A 6,487-nucleotide genomic window follows, 5' to 3' on the forward strand; every position below is an offset into this window, starting at 1 on the left:
CCTGTGTGGTTATCAGTGCATCAGCATATCGTGCAATTTATAGTGTGAAGTAAAATGTCACACTTTTGGTGAAAAGATTGTTGCCTAATACATTTATTACAAAACCAGCTGTTTTTTGTTTTTTACAACGAACTGCATCAGTTCCAGTTAATAGTTATGGTTCTTTGGAGAGAATTTAAAAGGAGGTGAGAGGTGACAGTGATCTCTCTTTAACAAATGGTAAATATATAATAAATGAATTTAACTTTAAAAAAACATCTGGGTTAGAAACGAAAAACCTTGCAGGATTTCTGTAAATTTGTAGTTTAGCAAAGATAAACACTGACCAGATCTGTAGAAGTTTATAGATTATGGGATTATCCCCTGCTGCTTTCCCTCACAATTGTAACTAGTCAGTCATTTTCTACCGCTTATTCCATAGTGGGTCGCGGGGAAGCTGTTGCCTATCTCCAGCAGTCTATGGGCGAGAGGCAGGGTACACCCTGGACAGGTCGCCAGTCCATCTCAGGGCAACACACAAACAACCAAGCACACACTCATTCATACACCTAAGGGCAATTTAGAGAGACCAATTAACCTAACAGGCATGTCTTTGGACTGTGGGAGGAAGCTGGAGTACCCAGGGAGAACATGCAAACTCCATGCAGAAAGACCCCCTGGCCGGGAATCGAACCCAGGACCTTCTTGCTGCAAGGCAACAGTGCTACCACCGTGCAGCCACAATTGTAACTAAGTAAAGTTTATTTACATTTCACAGATACAAATTACTAAAACTTCATAAAGAGAATATAATCATCAAAACATGGTTACATTAATGAAACAGCAAAAATAAATTATGCAGATAATTAAAAATAAGTTTATTTAAAAAGATCTTAACCGGTCGTCCAGTGTGACTTAAAGTATAGAACGGCATTTGAGTACTTTTACTGTGCTTTTACTCAGTGTTTCCCCTGTCATTATCCAAGGAGGGTGCTCTCCCCCTCCAGAAAATAACAACGTAGTAATTCATTAAATATCTGTACTGGTTTACACGTTACCAATTTACCACAACGGGGGAGGAACTATGTTGTTTCCAACTAATGTCTTTTATTTGTTGTGGTTCCTTAGTTAGTTGTTTATTTAAACATCGGATTAATTATTAAACCATAATAAATGTGTATTTACTTTCTAGTGAATGAGCATCCTGTTTGAATTGTTTCCAAACCAAATGTTTTTACTACTTTTGTTCATATAGAAGTACTTTAAAAGTCCATAAAACACAACTTTTGAGTTCATTATTGAATTTTGCTCATAACAGTACAATTAATCCTGATTAAAAATTTTAATGGTTCCCAGCATCAACAGATATTGACGGATGAAGACCGATGAATAAACCTAGAAAGACGAGATGAGCATATGAGGACAGATGGAGTTAAAAAGAATACATTTATGAATATATACATGGACAGATGCATGAAGAAGTATTTGTTCAATAACTGGGGTTATATTGTGCTTATAGTGATTTTTGTTTTTAAGATATTTTTTCAGCACTAGTGGCCTTTTTATTTATTTTGACAGTAGGCAGACAAGAAAGATGGGGAGACATTTGGCAAATGTTGCCAGGTCTGGGACTTGAACCTGGGACAGTCGCTTTGAGGACTGTAGCCTCTGTACATGGTCATGCTTAACCCCTACACCATCAGCGCCGTGCTGTTTATAGTGATTTTTATGTTATATAGATTGCTGTTATTGGTAGAAATCCAAACTATCTCCTTAAATCCTCTACCTGATACATAAAGTTAACATTATATAAGTAAATGTAAAGGGAGGAAATGAGATTTGTAGCTCTAGTGATGTGGAAGTTGAGCTTAAAGCAACATGGAGCTCCTGTCTCATGACAACTCACCAACCAAACAGGTGGTAAAACAGTTTACAGCTGCCCATTAGAAGCACATTCTGCAGGAGATTTAGGATCACATCATCCCTCTCAAAGAAGATGATGGCCTTGAATCAGCTGACTGTTATTACACTTAAATTCCCGCTTCAAAACACCCAACAAGAAAACCTCCATCTGTGACCATCTCAGACTTCATTAAATCCTTCCCCAACAGCCAATTAGTTGTTAAAAAAAAATTCAATGTTTGCATGTAGATGATGGTTGAGATGCTGCATGATCTGGCATGACTTTTCATACTCAAACACGCAAGGTCATGAGCAGGGAGGAAGAAGTGAAGCCGATCTGCAGGGCTCAGCCTCTCATCTGAATAATCAAGGTTGAGTCATATCTCGATTGTTTTCAGCTTTTATGACAAACTAACTGTCCCGTCTCTGAAACTGGTCTTCACTGAGTCACAGCTGCAAACCCTCAATTACACTGTTTGTGTTACACTCATTTATATGGATCTGAAGACAAATGACAAAGAAACAGGAAAGTGCTGCATGTGAACGTTTCCTTCCTCTGGTTTCAGCCCCAGCAAACTGCTGCCCTGTTTTAAAGACCTGATTATTGGGTAGGAGGAACGACCAGTAAAACTTTCCTCACGCTGTGGTACAGGTGGTACCTGGGCTGCCTTTAGTGGTAGATAAGAAAGTATTTGGTTTGTGAGCTACAGTGCCTTGCGAAAGTACTTGGCCCCCTTGAACTTTTCAGAATCAGAATCAGAAAAGCTTTATTGCCAAGTACGTTTTTGGACATACAAGGAATTTGTTTTGGCGTAGTCGGTGCAATACAATACAAAATAAACAGTATAAACATATCTACGATATAATATAAATATATGTGCACAGTTTTAAGTGAGTGAAAGTAAATATAGAGCAGTATAAGATGCAAGAGCAATACAACAGTGCAGATGATCATTGTGCAAGTAAAGCAGGAGTTCAAGCTGAACGTTAATGTAACGCTTAGAGTTACAGGTTACAGGTGTCCTGTCAGCAAAAAAGGGGGGGTGTGGGGGAAAGGGAGAGTGTCAAGGTGGTTTCCGGGCTTTGTTAACCAGGCTGGTGGCAGATGGGAAAAAACTGTTCTTGTGGCGTGAGGTTTTGGTCCGGATGGACCGCAGCCTCCTGCCAGAGGGGAGAGTTTCAAAGAGTCTGTGACCGGGGTGGGAGGGATCAGCCAGAATCTTCCCTGCCCGCTTCAGGGTCCTGGAGGTGTACAGTTCCTGGAGCGACAGTAGACTGCAGCCAATCACCTTCTCAGCAGACCGAATGACACGCTGCAGCCTGCCCTTATCCTTGGCTGTAGCAGCGGCGTACCAGATGGTGATGGAGGAGGTGAGGATGGACTCAATGATGGCTGTGTAGAAGTGCACCATCATAGTCTTTGGCAGGTTGAATTTCTTCAGCTGCCGCAGGAAGAACATCCTCTGCTGGGCTTTCTTGATGAGGGAGCTGATGTTTGGCTCCCAATTGAGATCCTGGGAGATGATGGTTCCCAGGAAGCGGAAAGATTCCAGTGTCAATTGTGGAGTCACAGAGGGTGATGGGGGCAGGTGGGGCTGGGTTCTGCCTGAAGTCCATTGAGCTCAAGGTTGTTCTGGCTGCACCAGTCCAACAGATGGTCCACCTCCCATCTGTATGCGGACTCTTCACCATCAGAGATGAGCCCGATCAGGGTGGTGTCGTCCGCAAACTTCAGAAGCTTGACAGACTGGTGACTGGAGGTGCAGCTGTTGGTGTACAGGGAGAAGAGCAGAGGAGAGAGAACACAGCCTTGGGGGGAACCAGTGCTGATGGTCAGGGAGTCAGAGACGTGCTTCCCCAGCCTCACGCGCTGCTTCCTGTCAGACAGGAAGTCAGTGATCCACCTGCAGGTGGAGTCGGGCACACTCAGCTGGGAGAGCTTCTCCTGTAGCAGAACTAGGATGATGGTGTTGAAGGCAGAGCTGAAATCCACAAACAGGATCCTGGCATAGGTTCCTGTGGAGTCCAGGTGCCGGAGGATGAAGTGAAGGGCTAACCTCTTGCCAAATTTCAGGCTTCAAACATAAAGATATAAAATTCTAAATTTTTTGTGAAGAATCAACAACAAGTGGGACACAATCGTGAAGTGGAATAAAATTTATTGGATGTGCCAAACTGTTTTAACAAATAAAAAACTGAAAAGTGGGGCGTGCAATATTATTCGGCCCCCTTGTGTTAATACTTTGTAGCGCCACCCTTTGCAGCAATTACAGCTGCAAGTCACTTGGGGTTTGTCTCTATCAGTTTTGCACATCGAGAGACTGAAATTCTTGCCCATTATTCCTTGCAAAACAGCTGGAGCTCAGTGAGGTTGGATGGAGAGCGTTCGTGAACAGCAGTCTTCAGCTCTTTCCACAGATTCTCGATTGGATTCAGGTCTGGACTTTGACTTGGCCATTCCAACACCTGGATACGTTTATTTGTGAACCATTCCATTGTAGATTTGGCTTTATGTTTTGGATCATTGTCTTGTTGGAGGATAAATCTCCGTCCCAGTCTCAGGTCTCTTGCAGACTCCAACAGGTTTTCTTCCAGAATGGTCCTGTATTTGGCCCCATCCATCTTCCCATCAATTTGGACCATCTTCCCTGTCCCTGCTGACAAAAAGCAGGCCCAAACTATGATGCTGCCACCACCATGTTTGACAGTGGGGATGGTGTGTTCAGGGTGATGAGTTGTGTTGCTTTTACGCCAAACATCATTTTACATTGTGGCCAAACAGTTTGATTTTGGTTTCATCTGACCAGACCACCTTCTTCCACATGTTTGGTGTGTCTCCCAGGTGGCTTGTGGCAAACTTTAAATGAGACTTTTTATGGATATCTTTGAGAAATGGCTTTCTTCTTGCCACTCTTCCATAAAGGCCAGATTTGTGCAGTGTACGACTGATTGTTGTCCTATGGACAGACTCTCCCACCTCAGCTGTAGATCTCTGCAGTTCATCCAGAGTGATCATGGGCCTCTTGGCTGCATCTCTGATCAGTCTTCTCCTTGTTCGAGATGAAAGTTTAGAGGGACGGCCGGGTCTTGGTAGATTTGCAGTGGTCTGATACTCCTTTCATTTCAATATGATTGCTTGCACAGTGCTCCTTGGGATGTTTGAAGCTTGGGAAATCTTTTTGTATCCAAATCCAACTTTAAACTTCTCCACAACAGTATCTCTGACCTGCCTGGTGTGTTCCTTGGTCTTCATGATGCTCTCTGCGCTTTGAACAGAACCCTGAGACTATCACAGAGCAGGTGCATTTATACGGAGACTTAATTACACACAGGTGGATTCTATTTATCATCATCAGTCATTTGGGACAACATTGGATCATTCAGAGATCCTCACTGAACTTCTGGAGTGAGTTTACTGCACTGAAAGTAAAGGGGCCGAATAATATTGCACGCCCCACTTTTTAGTTTTTTATTTGTTAAAAAAGTTTGACACATCCAATAAATTTCATTCCACTTCACGATTGTTTCCTGCTTGTTGTTAATTCTTCACAAAAAATTTTAATTTCATATCTTTATGTTTGAAGCCTGAAATGTGGCAAAAGGTTGATAAGTTCAAGGGGGCCGAATACTTTCACAAGGCACTGTACATACAAATAAATTAACAGTAACGTGGTGGAAGATGGTAAGAGACAAGAAGTTACCAGTGTTCCAGTTCTAATATGGAAAAGCAGCAAGATTTGGTGATCGATATAAAACATACCTACAATCAACATTAATTTATTTTAATTTAATCATAATTTATTTTAACTGAAAAAAAAAAAACAATAAAGCAAATGCTACATATCTGTATAATTAAATTTTAATTATACACCAAAATCCTGATATTGAACTGGTCTGGTCAACATTAACATGCAACTTTTAGCTTTCAAGTCAACTTATTTTCAGACACATTGTAGAACATACAGGTCCTTCTCAAAATATTAGCATATTGTGATAAAGTTCATTATTTTCCATAATGTCATGATGAAAATTTAACATTAATATATTTTAGATTCATTGCACACTAACTGAAATATTTCCGGTCTTTTATTGTCAACCTTCCAATAATCATGTACAGTTATGCACTTAATACTTGGTCGGGAATCCTTTGGCAGAAATGACTGCTTCAATGCAGCGTGGCATGGAGGCAATCAGCCTGTGGCACTGCTGAGGTCTTATGGAGGCCCAGGATGCTTCGATAGCGGCCTTTAGCTCATCTAGAGTGTTGGGTCTTGAGTCTCTCAACGTTCTCTTCACAATATCCCACAGATTCTCTATGGGGTTCAGGTCAGGAGAGTTGGCAGGCCAATTGAGCACATTGATACCATGGTCAGTAAACCATTTACCAGTGGTTTTGGCACTGTGAGCAGGTGCCAGGTCGTGCTGAAAAATGAAATCTTCATCTCCATAAAGCTTTTCAGCAGATGGAAGCATGAAGTGCTCCAAAATCTCCTGATAGCTAGCTGCATTGACCCTGCCCTTGATAAAACACAGTGGACCAACACCAGCAGCTGACACGGCACCCCAGACCATCACTGACTGTGGGTACTTGACACTGGACTTCTGG

The sequence above is a fragment of the Girardinichthys multiradiatus genome, chromosome 10 (genome assembly GCF_021462225.1).
Source record: "Girardinichthys multiradiatus isolate DD_20200921_A chromosome 10, DD_fGirMul_XY1, whole genome shotgun sequence".
NCBI lineage: Eukaryota > Metazoa > Chordata > Actinopteri > Cyprinodontiformes > Goodeidae > Girardinichthys > Girardinichthys multiradiatus.